We start from the raw sequence: 16721 nt of genomic DNA on the forward strand, positions 1-16721 counted from the left end.
ATCTTTAGTACTGGCAGAGGCCACTTCCGGCCCGGCTGCCATCTTTGTTGTGGTACCAGTAACGTCCTCACCATGTCAATTTCTAAGTCGCCTGCCTGAATCCGGCAACGACGCCGAAAAGAGCTCCGGCCGACGCTCGAGCGGCGGCAGGCACGGGCGGGGATGCTTGCCTCGGCCGGGCTCCTGCCGCAAGCGGCATCCGCAGCGTGGCGGCAGTCCTACAGGGCAGCGTCCCGGCACGCGCTCGCTCCCATCATCGGAAGGGCACGCGCGCAGCACCGCGCTGTGCCCACAGGACGGCAGCGCTGCCAGGGCGCCGGAGCGGCGGCGGCTGCAGTACCGCGCTGTGCCCACAAGGCGGCAGCACTGCGCCGAGCTCAGCCCGGGGCTGCGGCGCTTTGGGGACAGAGAGAGAAGCGAAGGCAAAAAGCAACGAGTCCCATCCCTTCAAAAAATCCTCCTAAAAGAATGCCCCCAAAACACCCGACCAAAACTAAAAGAATCCCTGTCTCTAAGCGAATAATAGAAAAACCCCGTTAAATAAAAATCTATTAATATTTAATTTATATTCATATTTACAATCTATACACATTTTATATTTTCAATTAAGGTTGCATGATAACATATACACAATAATATTTTTATTATTTATTGTACACATATTTATACTGTTAAAATTCATTTCTATTTTATGCATATATCTTTATCTATTATATATGTGTATGTTTCTAATTTTATTTAAAAGCTCCACCTTTACCCAAATACAAACAAAAAACCCCTTTATTTTAAACTATATTTAAATGTTTCTATTTATATTTTTCATTTTTATGTCTGCAATCAATGTATCTATATTATAAATATATTATACCAGAAGTATATATTATTTATATCCTACGTTTATATTGATCTATATATTTATGTATTTACTTACATATATTCATGTATGCACAAATAATTCTACTTTTATGTCTTTATAAACTTATTGTATATTTGTGTATTTATTTTGCTTATATTAATTATAAAAAAACCTGCCTTTACCAAATAAAACCAAAAAAACCCATTGATTTTAAACTATATTATTTGCATATTTCTAATCTCATATATATAATTTATATTCATACACTATATATTTGCATTATTTATATATTTAATATAAAGTTGTTACTTCTATTTGTATATATTTTATATTATATAAATATTTTTATTTTTCTATTATTTTTGTTTTATATTTAGATTATCTATTAAAAAACCCTTCTCTAACCAAATAAAACATTTATTTAAGCTGTAGTTAGGTATTTTTTATATTTATATTTTCCTGCCTTCTCCACCCAGCCCTCCCTGTGAATGTTCTGGCACTCTTGGGTCCCTCTGGGGGACGGCACCCGGCACCACCCCCCCCACTCCCCACTCACCTGCTCCTTCACCGCAGCGTGGCTCCCTCTCCTCGGGACCTTGGGGTGCCCCAAAGGACACGGGAGCCCCCGAGTCTCCACCCCCTGTCCCCCTCAGCCTTTTTTCCTCACCCTCCAAAGAAGGCACACAACAACTACAACTGCCTCGGGCAGGAGCACGGCACTTTATTCGAGCCCTTCCCACGGTCCATCCCCCCCAAAAAGGGACTCTGCTCACGCAAGGAAGTGGGGGACAGCCCCCAGAAGGGCTGAAGTTCCTTCTCAGCCCCGCAGACACAGGCAACAAGGGGCAGAAGAGGAAGCACCAGCAGAGAGGACACAGCAAGAAAACTAAGATCAAGGCGCAGGATGAAATGGAAAAAAACAAAAAAATCCAAAAACACCTGGGATGGTGAATGGGCCGCACACAGAGAGGGATTAAAAAAGACAGGGACAGCAAATGGGACACACCCGTGGGAACCACCGGCACGGGGAGCTCCACAGAGCCACACAGAATAAAACAGGAACACGAGCGAGGCACGGAGAAGGACGCAGAATGAAACACGGTGCCAAACACGCAGCAAGGACTGAGGGATACAAAGAGGGAAACAAGAACCCGCAGAGGAATCGACCGCGGCACGTGCCGGGGCGGGCAAACGCGGCCAAGGAGCAGCACAGGGACGGAGACAGAGAGGCACGGCCAGCAGGACAGAGGCTCACCAAGAGAGGGGACGGTCAGGGAGGAGCACTGGGCAGCAGGTGCACACAGGTACAGGCAAAGGGACAGTGACAGGGACAAAGAAACACAGTCACGGTGCAGGACAGAGGGACAAGGAGAGGAAGAAAGGAGAAATAAAGATGCAGGCAGCAAGTGAGACAGAGAGAGAGGCAAAAAGTAGGACAGAACAGGGAGAGGGATTGAGTAAGAGATATTATATAAATTTTGAGTATTCATTTCAAAAAAGAAAAAGAAGAACAAGAGAGAGTGAAGCAGTGAAAGGGAATGGGATGGGGAGCACACAGGCCAAGAAAGGAACACAAAAGACACAGCGGACAGAGAGGAGAGAAGGGGTGGAAAATTGAATATAAAGCTGGAAGAGGAACAGCAGCAGACCCAGGAGTATTTATTACAGAGTGTGGCTGCTGAACCTGTCAGGAAAGCACCAGCTCCGACAGAACAGGGCACGGGCACGGCTCGGCCTGGGACTCATCGATTCACATCTGTCTCATAAAGGCCGTGATAAAACAGGAGGTGAAAGCTGAATGGTTGAAGTGCTGCAGCTTGGGTCCTGCTCAGCCCTCATCCCAGCCCGTGCTGCCAGTGAACACACTGATGCTCTTCTCAGCATCCAAATTCCTTCTTCAAGTTTCTTTAAGCTAGGGGAAGGAAAACAAACAAACAAACAAAAAAACCACACCAAAAACAACAACAAAAAATCCCAAAAACAAACAAACAAAAAACCCACAAATAACAATCCAGAACAAATCCGCAGCACCTTCAGCACCTTTTTGCATAACAAACTTGTACAATTATAACTTTTAAATTCTCTTCTTTGTATCTGAAGTTCCCCATACTCCCTAAAGCAGAGTAACAAACCAGGCATCAGTAAAGAAGGTGTCTGGGTTAAAAGACACTGAGCCTCCTGCCAACAAAATTATTTAGTGTTCACCTCTGCTACATCCAGCTGTAGCTAATTGTGTAGTTATGGTAATAGTGCCACAGGAATTTGGAAGGAATTATGGTACTCAGAGCTAATACAAAAGATGCACTCTAAAAATGAGTGCAACAGGAAAATGAAATACTATTAAAATGATAAAATACTTGAACCTCGGGGGGGAAAAAAAAAGCTCAGTATCAAAGCTCTTTGTATTTTGCATGCACATTTCCATCTAAGAAAAGCATTTGCTGGTTACAATAGGCTTCTTCATAGCCTAATAGCAAACATGAAGTTTGCCTAACTCCATTTGAATCAGGGATATAAAAGCAGATCAAGCAAGTGACAAATGAGAGAGCTATTCCTAGACTGCAGCAGACACCAATAATGAATTATGAGCGGGTTCCAGCCAGCCTCAGCCTGGCATGGCTGGTTTTTCCTTGGACCTGCCTCAATTAAACGAGTTTGGAGCTTTTGATGCCTGCAAGTTGGTGTTCTTCTCACTGGGGCAATTGGAAATAATTTCAGTATCATTAGAAAATTTTAGAAAAATCCAGCTAAAAGTTTCACCTCTGTCCCCTCTAAGTTATCCCAGTTTTCCCCAGCTAGGAGCTGCACAGAAGTGAGGCAGGGGAAATCACGTCAGGGAACAGCTGTAGAGTTAAAGGCAGAAAGAGAAGACTTATCAGCAAAGGGCAGGAAAGGGGAAAGGTTTCAGAAAAGATTTCGGTGGTCTAATTAATGATCATTTCTGATTCCCAGTGAGAAGAACACAAACTCACAGCCAGTCAGGCCTCACAGTCCCCTGTAGTGAGAGCTCAGTGCACATCCACAGAGGCAAGTCCAGCACCTGGAAGAAAAAAAAAAAAAAAAAAATGGACCAGAAGAAAAAGGTGAATTATTTTGTTTCCAAGTTATTTCCAGTTCTTAAAGCCCTACCAGCATTTGCTCTTGGTTTTGGTTGGGTGAATCCCAGGCAGTGGGCACAGGCCATGCCATCTGTTCACCCTGGCACAAGTGGTGCTTGCACAAAGTGGGACCAGAGGTGAAGGTCAGAGCCAGCCCTGCTTCTGAATTCCAGGATAAGTTTTACCAGCTGCCAAATGAGGGATTAAAAATACATAAGAATGAAACCAAAAGCATTAATGAGGCTCGTGGGATTCCATTACATTGCTGTCATAAAATTCATAAACAAGAGTTTTGAGCTTCTGATGAGAACAGTGCAGTTCTTCATTCGTATTAGTCACTGTGTGGGATTTGGGGTCTGTCTGGATTTCAAAGCCCTCATGGTGGCCCTGACACTGCTCAGGAGCTGGTAGGAAAGGAAAAGCACAGTCAGAGCTCCTGGCAGGCACAGGGCCACCATGAGGGCTTTAAAATCCCGAGATTGGATTGTGGAGGAATCATCTGGGACTTGGATTGTCCCTCTGGGTGATCACAGCCCAGTTTCTGTGATTTGTACAATTCCATACATTTGACTCCCAAAACTTCCCAGCCCGGGGGTTGAGCTGACAGGGCAGCACAAAGATTGTTCTCTGTGCAGCGCCCAGACTCGGGGCTCCCTCTCAGCTTTGCTACTTCCCGTGAATTATCCCACGGCCCCCAATTATCTGCTCAGTTCCTGCTGCCATAACCTCACAGTGCCTCACGGAGGGTGGATATTCCCGTGCAGAGCTGCCCCTTGAACGCCAGCTGTGCCAGGAACGGGCAGAGCGCCCAAGGAAGCTCAGCAGCATCGGGACAGGGACAGGCATCTGTTCCAAAGAATTGGCTATTTAAAGCCCTCATCCCCCAGCCCCGCCCATGTCCCTGGGGGCACTTGACAGAGCTGCCTGGAGTCCAGCTGATTTAGCCCCCCTGAGCCGGGGCTCCAGGTGATATTTTCAAGCAGGAGAAGGCAGGGCCGGGGGCGCTCCCGTCCCGTGCCAAGGCAGCTCCCCGTGCCCACGGGAGGACATCTCTCCCTGCAGCAGCTCAGCTCCTTTCAGATCCTCAGCAGTGGCCACTGCAAGTTCTTTTCCCTCAGCAAAGGGTGCACATCCCTGCCTTCAGCACACCTCCAGTGGGACCCACCTGGGAAAGCTTTCCATCCCTTCTGCACTTCCAGCTGGCTCCCTGGAAACTCCCACCTTCGTCCAAACAAAACTTCATCCCACCTGAACCTTTGATTTGAAGGCATCTCTGCAGGCTGTCGGTTGGCATTTAATAGCTGTGAGGGAAGACTGCCTTGGCTTTAGTGCTGCTGCTGCTGCTGAACGAGGCCTCAGGCGGGAAGGGAAGGGAAGGGAAGGCAATTGGGGTGGACAGGACATACCTGGCAGCTGCCTGGGAGCTCTGGGAGGCTGGAACCAGGAATTGCTGTCTGAGCCCCTCTGCACGCAGCCCGTGCCACCATCACCAGGACACGCCAGCTGCTCCTTGGGCTGCTTTTGGGCTGTCAGTGGCCTGTATCCAGGCTGAAGCATCTCCAGGAGCCTGCTCAGAGCAGCCCCTGGCCCGGGAGCCATGGGCAGCCCTTGAGCCGTGTCCGTGCCAGCGCCGGCCGGGCACCCAGCGCCCATCCCGGGCCGTGTGCTCGGCACGGGCAGGACGCTGCAGGCACAGCCCCTGCCCCGAGGGCCCATGGACAAGAGGTGCTGGATGCCTTTCGGGGACTCCTGGCCTCCTCCTGCCCCCTGTTCCCCGCAGCTGGGACACACAGAAACAACAAGGAGCATTGCTGGCAGTGAGTGGGAAGCACTGAGACCTCTGTGCAGCTTGCTGGAGCCAAGGATTCCCATCCTTGGGAGTTTCATACCTGTGATGCAGAGGGCTCAGTCAGTCGGAGCACAGTCCAGGTAGTGCCAAGGTTGTGAGTTCAATTCTCCCACGGGCCGTGTCCTCGAGAGTCGGATTTTAGGAACCCTCTCAATCCCAGTATATTCCTGTGACCTGGAAGCAAAGGGGAAAAGCCGCAGCCGAATTTTAATAAAAGAGGCTTTGCCTTTGCAGAGCTTCTTGGAGTTGCAAAGCAAGGGAGAGGGGGAGCGTCGCACCTAGCAGGTGATGGAGAAGCAGCCCGAGCAGAACCGTGCCCGGCCCCGCCGAGCGGCTCCTCCCGCGCCCCAGCCCCGCTCGTTCCGCAGGGGTGCGCGGGCAGCAGCCCCGGGGCTGTGCGCACACGGGAACGGGGAGCCGGGCGCTGCTCCGCGCTCAGGGCTGCGGGGCCTCCTGCGGGACGGGGGCACCGGGAGCGCCGGGATTTGGGGCTCCCAGGGCTGGCACGGCGCTCCCCGCGCCCCGGCCGGGTCCAGCCGCGATGCAGCGTCTACACGGGGAGATCCCGCCGCCGTTCTTCCGGGCGCGGTTACCGGCAGAGCCCCGGCTCCCCGAGGCCACAGCGGGACCGTGTCCAGAGTGCCGCGGCCGCCGGAACGGAATGGGAGCGGCAGCGCCGGGCTCAGCCCCAGCGCCCGTCCGGGGCGGCTGCTGCTGCTGCCTGCGGCGATCCCGATCCCGGCCCCGCTACCCGCACCCTGCCTGCCCGGGGAGAGGCGGCACCGCCTGGAACCCCCAGCCAATACCGCCAAAACCTAGACCCGACCCTGGTCCTACCTGAGCGCCCCAGGATTCGCGCAGAACCGGGAGCTGTCCCTGGCACAGCGCTCCGACGAGGATCCCGCCGCATCCCAGCACGAGTGGTCCCGAATGGAACGGGCCGGGAGCGGATCGGCCGCATAGAAATAGGCCCCGGCCCGCGCAGCCGCACTGGGGCCCCGCGCACCTGAGTCGGGCCCGGCCCCGCCCCTCAATCCCCGCCCGGCCCCGCCCGCTCCCTCCCCGGCGCCCCGTCCTGCCCGGGCTGGGGCGGGGCCATCGCTCGCGGCCCGCCCCCTCTCCCGGGGCCGAAGCGGGGCTGTTCCCTGTTCCGGGTCCCCTCGGAGCCGGCACTGCCCAGCATTCCTCACCGGGGCTGGGGCTTCCAGCACAGCCCCCAGGGCATCCCGCTGCTTCCTCAAGCCCCCTTCAGCGGGATCAGTTTTTGGAGAGAGATACCCAAACCCAGCAGAGCTGGCTTTAACGGATCCGGGGGAATATCCCCTCTCCCCATCTCACCCAATTGCCGCTGCCAAAAGCCAGCCTGAGGATCAGCTCCCTATCCCCTCAATCTCTGCAAGGAATCGGATTTCTCAATCCGGCAGGGCAGCAATGCTGTTCTCCTCGCCGGAGATCCGGATTGCAGCGGCGTCCCCGCCGGCGCTGCCCGGATGGAGCGGGGAGCGGGGGGTGTGTGTGAATAGAGGGGAGGGTGACGCCGAGTTCGGGCTGCGAGAGCGGCCGCGGCTGCGAGCGTGGGAAGGGCGGCAGTGCTGCCGCCTTGTGGGCACAGCGCGGTACTGCAGCCACCCCCGAGCCGGCGCTCTGGCAGTGCTCGGCAGCGGCTGCAGTACCGCGCTGTGCCCACAAGGCGGCGTTAGCGGCGGGTGCGCAGCCAGGGCTGGGGCGGGGCAGGGTTGGTGCCTGGGGAGGATCCCAGGGGGACGGACACGGGAGGGACAGGGTCAGCGCTGGGCTAAACCCCCAAAAACATTCTAAAAAAACCCCAAAATTTAAAAAAAAATTTTAAAATCCCAGAAAAAACTTTTAAAAATCCCTTCAAAATACCCTCAAAGAACTTTAAAACCCCTCAAACACCCCAAAACCCCTTTAAAAACCGGGGGGCGGGGCCACGTGATCACCTCGGCAGACACGTAAAACCGAGGGGCGGGGTTCGCTTCAGGGTCCATTGCTCTGGGCGTTAACAATCGAGCGCCGAGCACTCGATCGATCGGCAGGCACGAGCAATCGAGGGCCCGAGCAATCGATCGCTCGGCAGGCACGAGCAATCGAGCGCCGAGTAATCGATCGCTCGGCAGGCACGAGCAATCGAGCGCCGAGCAATCGATCGCTCGGCAGGCTATGAGCAATCGATCGCCGAGCAATCGAGCGGCAGGCATGAGCAATCGATCGCCGAGCAATCGAGCGGCAGGCATGACCAATCGAGAGCCGAGCAATGGATCGGGAGGCATTACTAATCGATCATCGAGCGATCGATCGGCAGGCATCACTAATTGATCGCCGAGCAATCGATCATAACAAAGGCCGGAGAGCCCGAGCACCCGCAGCGAGCTCAGCCCGAGCAAATGGCGGCCGAGCCAATTACTGGAGTTAAATCACCTCGGCCACGCCCCGCGCAGCCGCACTGAGACCCCGCGCACCTGTGCCGGGCCCGGCCCCGCCCCTGAATCACCTCACGGCCCCGCACCTGGATCCCCGCCCGGTACCGCCCGCGGTACCGCCGTCGGTACCGCCCTTGGTACCGCCCCCGGTACCGCCTTCGGTGCCGCCTCCGGTATCGACCCCGGTACCGCCCTCGGTACCGCCCCAAGTAACGCCCTCGGCCCCGCCCCCGGTACCGCCCCCGGCAGTACAGGACCCCGGCAGAGAAAGGCGCCCGCCCGTTTCCCGCGCGCCCGCGGCGCCGCTGAGCCCACAGCCCGTGTCCGCACTCTCGGAAACCCCGCAGAAAATCGCACCGCGGGGATCGGTGTCGGCGTCGCGGGCAGGCAGCCCACAAAACAGACTGGGGTCCTTCATTTTCCCGCCCTTTCTGACGCCAGATATAGAAGGTCAGGCGAGTACCGGCCGAGCCGCCATCTTGAGAGTGGCAAGACGTCACTTCCGCTTTTCCTGCTGCCATCTTTAGTACTGGCAGAGGCCACTTCCGGCCCGGCTGCCATCTTTGTTGTGGTACCCGTAACGCCCCTCACCATGTCAATTTCTAAGTCGCCTGCCTGAATCCGGCAACGACGCCGAAAAGAGCTCCGGCCGACGCTCGAGCGGCGGCAGGCACGGGCGGGGATGCTTGTCCTCGGCCGGGCTCCTGCCGCAAGCGGCATCCGCAGCGTGGCGGCAGTCCTACAGGGCAGCGTCCCGGCACGCGCTCGCTCCCATCATCGGAAGGGCACGCGCGCAGCACCGCGCTGTGCCCACAGGACGGCAGCGCTGCCAGGGCGCCGGAGCGGCGGCGGCTGCAGTACCGCGCTGTGCCCACAAGGCGGCGTTAGCGGCGGGTGCGCAGCCCGGGCTGGGGCGCGGGGCAGGGGCGGGGCTGGGGCGCGGGGGCAGGGGCGGGGCTGGGGGAGCGTCCCAGGGGGACGGACACGGAAGGGACGGGATCAGCGCTGGGGATGGCCTCAGGGTCCCTCGGGAAGGACAGGATCAGCGCTGGGGATGGCCTCAGGGTCTCTCGGGAGGGACGGGATCAGCGCTGGGGATGGCCTCAGGGTCCCTCGGGAAGGACAGGATCAGCGCTGGGGATGGCCTCAGGGTCCCTCGGGAGGGACGGGATCAGCGCTGGGGATGGCCTCAGGGTCCCTCCGGAGGCGCTCGGGCACAGGAGATGCCGTGATGTGCAGGTGACACCCTGGGGCCCCCACGTGTCGAGGGACCGGGGCTGGGGTTGTGACGGGCTGGGCTTGTGTGAGAAGTGGATCTTTGGGTGAGTGACAGGCGTGGTGGTGCACCGAGAAATTGGCTAGTTAGCTAAATATTGAATTAACTGCCCAACTAACTAATAACTACGTTCATTAGTACTCCAGAGTAGGCATGTAATGTTCAATCAAGGTAATTATTAGTCACTGCCATCTGGAGTATTAATGAGGGGCCCTAACCTGGCATATATGAAAAAGGAGAAAAAATATGTATGTCTGGTGCAGCAGTAGAAAATTTCAGGCTCCTGAGGTGTAAATAATTTTATTTAAATAATAACATAAGGTTTTTTGGTGTTTTGGTTTTTTTGTTTTTTACTTGCAAGGAGCCTGAAAATTTGTACTGCTGTTTTTTAAATTGTACAGCTAGAAAGGAAAAGAAAGTTAGAAAAAGGTTAGAGAGAAAAAAAAAGAAAAAGAAAGAGTGAAAAAGAAAAAAACCAGAGTTAGAGACTACTAGAAACAGGGAAAGAGAAATAGAGTCAGACAGAAATAGAGAGAAAAAGAAATCCAGAGAAAAAGAAAAGAAATAGAGAGAAAAAGAAATAGAGTTAATGCTACAGCAAATATGAAAAAGAAAGACAGGAGCCAAGGGGAAGACATGGGGTATCTTGACTAGGGGCGACTTAACTTTATTGAATGAATGTTTTTATTCACAGCAAAAGACAGCAAGGTGTACAAAGGCAAGTACAGGTACCAATTTAATTACAGATACACTCCATGGACACATGGCTGCTAAAGGTGAATTTACACACAGAGCCTTTTTTTCCCCACTTTGAATCCACATGGGCCCACCTCTCTCCTCCCAAGTGCAAACAGCTCTTTATGGTCCAGAGATCCTCAAATAAATAGAACAATGTGCCAGCCCAGTGAAATGCTACTGCCAGGAATGACCCAGGTAAGGCAAACAGGGGCACTTTCCCCTTAGGCATCCCCAAACCCTGAGCAAGCAGGGAGGCTGCCCAGAGCCTGCTGTGACATCCCCAGCTTCCTCTGCCTTAGATGTGTGGGCAGAGAGCTCCTGCTTCCCAGGCTGCCCACCCCTGAGCCCAGGAGCAGGCAGGGGCTGCTGCTCCTCCAGCTGTGCCCCAGTCAGGCATTTCCTGCAGGATCCCACAGCTCTACTTACTGGGCCTGTGATGATGGCTGGGTTCTGCAGCCTGGGCTCTTCCCACTGGGTCATTTTCTTATCTGCAAATAACAAAAGAAATGATCCCATGGCTTCTCTGCTACCACACCGTCAATTTCTCTTGGTTTTTCTCTCCCTAGCACTGCTCAGCTCTGTCAGGGTTCAGCAAAGGCTTGTGTCTCCCCACCCTCCCCAGCCCCAACACACTGTTAAGCTGAAAACATCCACTCAAAAACACAGAAGCACCCCAGAACCCAGGGAATCTGCACTGCTTTGATGGCAACGTCTGCAGGAGTGAGTGACACGTTCATTGGAACGTGGGCTGGGATTGGAGACACGGCCTGGTGGGTAAAGGAACCCAAAGTTTTTGGCAATGACACCCCAAGTTACTGTTTGGAAATTCTGCACAGACAGCTGAGGCTATCACACTTCTAAATCTGGAGGGAGTAACATTTTTCCTAGACTCTGATTTAATGAGAAGGTGAAGGGGGCAGAACTGTCCTGTTTTGGTGCAAGAGAATCACCCAGCAAGGAGCAGTGGAGATGCTGGCAGTGGCACAGCACAGCCCACTTCTTTCCATCTACAGCTCTGAGGAGCACCAGGAGGATGACAGGAAAGCTTCTACAGGACCATGCTGGGACTGCCCTTCCCTGCCTCCAGACAGCTGCTCCTCCCAGGATCCTGAACACGGGATCACAACAAAACAACGGGGTTGCAACCAGAAGACAACGCTCCAGACCCACCCGGGTGCCACCTGCAATGGCAAGGTGCTGGTCACCCTGGGCTGCCACCCTCTGCTGCTACAGACACTCCTCTGGGTCAGGAGCTGGGCAGCAGCAGTCAGACTGCATTTTCCTTGTTCCTACAACTGGAAAAGCCCTCTAAGTTTGAGCATCCCAAGCTGCTTTAAGGGGGACTGGGATCTGAAAGGTGTCATTCAGCAAATGTTACCTGGAGAAAATTCTGAAGGACTGCAAGCACATTGCAAGACATTTGATCTATTAGTTAATTTAACAGTAAAATACTACTTTATTTCCCTTCACACATTAAAGTGATTTATCCCTTGTGGAAAAGCTGAGGAGGGCTGCCAGCCTGAGACCCCAGAGCTGCTGCCAAGGTGGGGCACCCAGCACAGCCCTTTGCCTTTCCAACCCCTCCACTGGAATCCCCTTCTACAGAGTTCTTGGTCACCTTGACACCAGCAGCCACAAATCACAGCGCCAGTTCTGTGTGAAATCACAGGTAACACAGCTGGAAATGACTGACAGTGGGTCAGCTCTTGGCCCTCTCTACCTCAGAGTGCGCAGCGACACCAACAAATCTCAGTCTGAGTTTCTTCTCAGAGTCTTACAGGGACTTCACGTCAAAAATGCTGTTCCAGGGCTACAAGGGTCTGGCATGAACCACTCCACCTGGAACTGCAGCTCAGGATTCTCTGCCTGATCCCAAGTGCACATGGATAACAAGTTCATTCTTTTTGAAGAGTATTTTCAAAAGTCCTCAACACTCTCAAAAATTTCAGAACTTTGAGTCTTCCCACCACTACAGTTCTCTGTCAGAAACCAGGCTCTCAGGCCTTTGAGGAGTCCCTCTCCTGCCTTTCCAAGGGCCCCACTATTTCCCTGAAGTTGGGACCCCCTGCCACACAGAGAACTCTCAGAGCCAGACATTCCCAATGCTGATGGCATCACAAGGGTTACTCCAGCTGGGATTTGGGCACTCCTGTCAATACATCACAGAGTGAAATAACTCTTGTCCAGGTGAGAGTACTTTTCATGCCCTTTCCAACCAAAACTCTACTAATAATTGCCATTCTGAGTTACACTTTGCCATTCTCCTTGCACAGCCTCTCCCTGCACACTGCAGGGGCCATTTGCCAGGCTCACTGTGACTTCCCATCCCATCCCAGTGAGCCCCTCTGCCCCTCTCCTGCCCTGCTGCTTCCTGCTGAACTAAGGAGTTCTCCTCCCTAACTCCCTGTGCGTGTCACTGATGCAGATGGTGAATAGCACCGTGTGCTGCTGGATGTGGACAGACTTTGAGGGGAACCCACTGATGGTATCCATGCCCCTTGTGCGTGAATCACTGCCAGCTGCCCAGAAAATGGCTGCAGAAGGGCTGTTTTCCCTCCTGATCCCGTCCAACACGTGGCTGGTAGGTGCCTGGGAGCTGCCAGGAAGGCAGCAGTGTGTGTGTGCTGCAGGGAGCAGTGTGCCCATGGGGTGAGGTGACAGGGCAGCTGGGGCACACAGAGCCGGGGAAGGGCTCAGGGGCACCCCACAGAGCCGGGGAAGGGCTCAGGGGCGTGCCAGAATTGTTTTCCCAGGGGCCTTTGGCCCTCTGCTGTGAGACAGTTGGGCTGTACTAAAATGGCATTGCCATACGAGGTGGAGGTGCCACTCTTTGTGGAGCTGTGAGGTGCATTGTCCCACCCATGTTGTGTTTGTTTCTACAGGGGTATCAGAGCACTTATTAAAGGGAAATGGGGCACACTGAGTAATTCAAGATAAACACACTAGTAGCATTGTCACAGGAACTTCACCCTGTGCCTTAGATTTTGCCTATTTATGTATCCTTAACACAGCAGGACTAAATCAATTGATAAATGCATATCTTTGTAGCCTGCAGTGCTCAAGGCTTCCCTCCCCTATTCCTGCTCCTCCTGCACCCCTCACCACGCTTCCTAACTAGTGAAATTAAGTTCTGGTGAAAGTTTTGGAAAAAAGTGTAGAAACAAGTGCTTACTTGTTACAAGCTCTACTTATGAGTTTTCCCCAGCTAGGAGCATGCACAGAAGTGAGACAGGGGCAATGACATCAGGGAACAGCTGTAGAGTTAAAGGCAGAAAGAAAAGACTTACCAGCAAAGGGCAGGAAAGGGGAAAGGTTTCAGAAAAGATTTCTGTGGTCTAATTAATGATCATTTCTGATTCTCCTGTGAGAAGAACACAAACTCACAGCCAGTCAGGCCTCACAGTCCCTCTGTAGTGAGAGCTCAGCACACATCCACAGAGGCAAGTCCAGCACCTGAAACAAAAAAAAAAAAAAAAAGAATACCAGAAGAAAAAGGTGACAGGGCAGCACAAAGATTGTTCTCTGTGCAGCGCCCAGACTCGGGGCTCGCTCTCAGCTTTGCTAGCTTCCCGTGAATTATCCCACAGCCCCCAATTATCCTGCTCAGTTCCTGCTGCCATACCCTCACAGTGCCTCACGGAGGGTGGATATTCCCGTGCAGAGCTGCCCCTTGAACGCCAGCTGTGCCAGGAACGGGCAGAGCGTCCAAGGAAGCTCAGCAGCATCGGGACAGGGACAGGCATCTGCTCCAAAGAACTGGCTATCTAAAGCCCTCATCCCCCAGCCCCACCCATGTCCCTGGGGGCAGCTGACAGAGCTGCCTGGAGTCCAGCTGATTTAGCCCCCCTGAGCCGGGGCTCCAGGTGATATTTTCAAGCAGGAGAAGGCAGGGCCGGGGGCGCTCCCGTCCCGTGCCAAGGCAGCTCCCCGTGCCCACGGGAGGACATCTCTCCCTGCAGCAGCTCAGCTCCTTTCAGAGCCTCAGCAAGTTCTTTTCCCTCAGCAAAGGGTGCACATCCCTGCCTCCAGCACACCTCCAGTGGGACCCACCTGGGAAAGCTTTCCATCCCTTCTGCACTTCCAGCTGGCTCCCTGGAAACTCCCACCATTGTCCAAACAAAACTTCATCCCACCTGAACCTTTGATTTGAAGGCATCTCTGCAGGCTGTCGGTTGGCATTTAATAGCTGTGAGGGAAGACTGCCTTGGCTTTAGTGCTGCTGCTGCTGAACGAGGCCTCAGGCAGGAAGGGAAGGGAAAGCAATTGGGGTGGACAGGACATACCTGGCAGCTGCCTGGGAGCTCTGGGAGGCTGGAACCAGGAATTGCTGTCTGAGCCCCTCTGCACGCAGCCCGTGCCACCATCACCAGGACACGCCAGCTGCTCCCTGGGCTGCTTTTGGGCTGTCAGTGGCTGTATCCAGGCTGAAGCATCTCCAGGAGCCTGCTCAGAGCAGCCCCTGGCCCGGGAGCCATGGGCAGCCCTTGAGCCGTGTCCGTGCCAGCGCCGGCCGGGACACCCAGCGCCCATCCCGGGCCGTGCTGCTCGGCACGGGCAGGACGCTGCAGGCACAGCCCCTGCCCCGAGGGCCCATGGACAAGAGGTGCTGGATGCCTTTCGGGGACTCCTGGCCTCCTCCTGCCCCCTGTTCCCCGCAGCTGGGACACACAGAAACAACAAGGAGCATTGCTGGCAGTGAGTGGGAAGCACTGAGACCTCTGTGCAGCTTGCTTGGAGCCAAGGATTCCCATCCTTGGGAGTTTCATACCTGTGATGCAGAGGGCTCAGTCAGTCGGAGCACAGTCCAGGTAGTGCCAAGGTTGTGAGTTCAATTCTCCCACGGGACCGTGTCCTCGAGAGTCGGATTTTAGGAACCCTCTCAATCCCAGTATATCCTGTGACCCTGGAAGCAAAGGGGAAAAGCCGCAGCCGAGTTTTAATAAAAGAGGCTTTGCCATCGCAGAGCTTCTTGGAGTTGCAAAGCAAGGGAGAGGGGGAGCATCCCATCTGGCAGGTGAATGAGAAACAGCCCGAGCGGAACCGTGCCCGGCCCCGCCGAGCGGCTCCTCCCGCGCCCCAGCCCCGCTCGTTCCGCAGGGGTGCGCGGGCAGCAGCCCCGGGGCTGTGCGCGCACGGGAACGGGGAGCCGGGCGCTGCTCCGCGCTCAGGGCTGCGGGGCCTCCGCGGGACGGGGGCACCGGGAGCGCCGGGATTTGGGGCTCCAGGGCTGGCACGGCGCTCCCCGCGCCCGGCCGGGTCCAGCCGCTCCGGCTCTCCGGCCTTTATTATGCGGCGCCCCGACCCCCGCGGGGCGGGGGAAAGAGGAAAAGCGGGCACGGAGGATGGGAATGGGGGACAGACGGGGCGGTCGGGGTGGGTGACCAAGGACCGAGGGCGGGGGGCGCCGGGGTGTGCGGGGCAGCGGGGACAGGGGACAGGGGAAGGGGCGCTGGGGGGGGAATGGGAGAGCGGAGGAAGGAGGGGAGGCGGAATTGGTGGGGGGGGGGGGGGGGGAACGGGAGCAGGGAGAGGGAACAGGGACAGGTGTGGTGGGAAGAAGGGAATGGGAGGGTGGAGGAAGGAGGGGAGGATTGAATGAGGGGAATGGGAGCAGGGAGAGGGAACGGGGGGCCCAGGGTTGGGGGGAAGGAAGGGTAGAAGCAGGAGCAGGAGGAGAAAGGAATAGAACAGGGTAGGGTAGGGTGTGTATAGGTATATACACACCTATAGGGAGGGAACAGCGGGAAACAGCCAGGGGAGAAGGGACGGAGAGGAGAGGACACAGGGATGAGAGGAGCAGGGAGGGCTCGGGCTGCGGAGGGAAGCGGGACGGGGAGGGAAAGGCCGGGGGCGGAGAGGGACGGGGGACCCAGGAGGGGAACAGGAGAGGGGAGCGGGGTAGGGGACAGGAGAGGGAGAATGGGGGGGACAGGTTGGGGGGAGAAAGAAAAGAAAAGGAACACGGGGAGGAGGGAGGAAAGGTAGAGAGAGAAACAGGAGGAGAGGCCGAAAGGGGAGGGAAAGAGTCGGTTTGAGGAGGAGAGAGAAAGGCGGGAAAGGCAGAAAAAGAAGGTGAACACGAGGAGGAGGGGGAGAGGGCTTGAGAGGAAGGAAAGCAGAAATCCAACCTGTCCCTGTGCGCGGAGCTCCAACGCAGCCACCGTACCGAAGCGAGCTCAGCCCGAGCAAATGGCGGCCGAGCCAATTACCTGGAGTTCAATCACCTCGGCCACGCCCCGCGCAGCCGCACCGAGACCCCGCGCACCTGTGCCGGGCCCGGCCCCGCCCCTGGGTCACCTCACGGCCCCGCACCTGGATCCCCGCCCGGTACCGCCCCCGGTACCGCCGTGGGTACCGCCCCCGGTACCGCCGTCGCTGCCGCCGTCGCTGCCGCCCTTGGTACCGCCCCTGGTACCGCCCCCGGTACCGCCTTCGGTACCGCCCCCGGCAGTACAGGACCCCG

At 55.5% G+C, this 16721-nt stretch overlaps 1 protein-coding gene and 1 long non-coding RNA gene across 3 annotated transcripts in view; one reads left to right on the forward strand and one right to left on the reverse strand.

The window, feature by feature from the left end:
• The window catches only part of LOC130253510 (uncharacterized), a 137305-nt gene that overhangs the window by 33078 nt on the left and 87506 nt on the right, over positions 1-16721 (forward strand). The gene's annotated exons all lie outside the window — the stretch shown is intronic.
• LOC130252786 (uncharacterized) lies at positions 13667-15102 on the reverse strand. 2 transcript variants are annotated; one of them, XR_008840440.1, is made up of 3 exons: positions 15027-15102; positions 14309-14444; positions 13667-13711 (listed from the first exon to the last, which is right to left on the reverse strand). It is a non-coding gene; the product is annotated as an uncharacterized LOC130252786 (long non-coding RNA). The 2 variants fall into 2 exon arrangements; XR_008840438.1 differs by lacking the exon at positions 15027-15102 and adding an exon at positions 14542-14679.

Source organism: Oenanthe melanoleuca, chromosome 1, assembly GCF_029582105.1.
Source record: "Oenanthe melanoleuca isolate GR-GAL-2019-014 chromosome 1, OMel1.0, whole genome shotgun sequence".
NCBI classification, from domain to species: Eukaryota; Metazoa; Chordata; class Aves; order Passeriformes; family Muscicapidae; genus Oenanthe; species Oenanthe melanoleuca.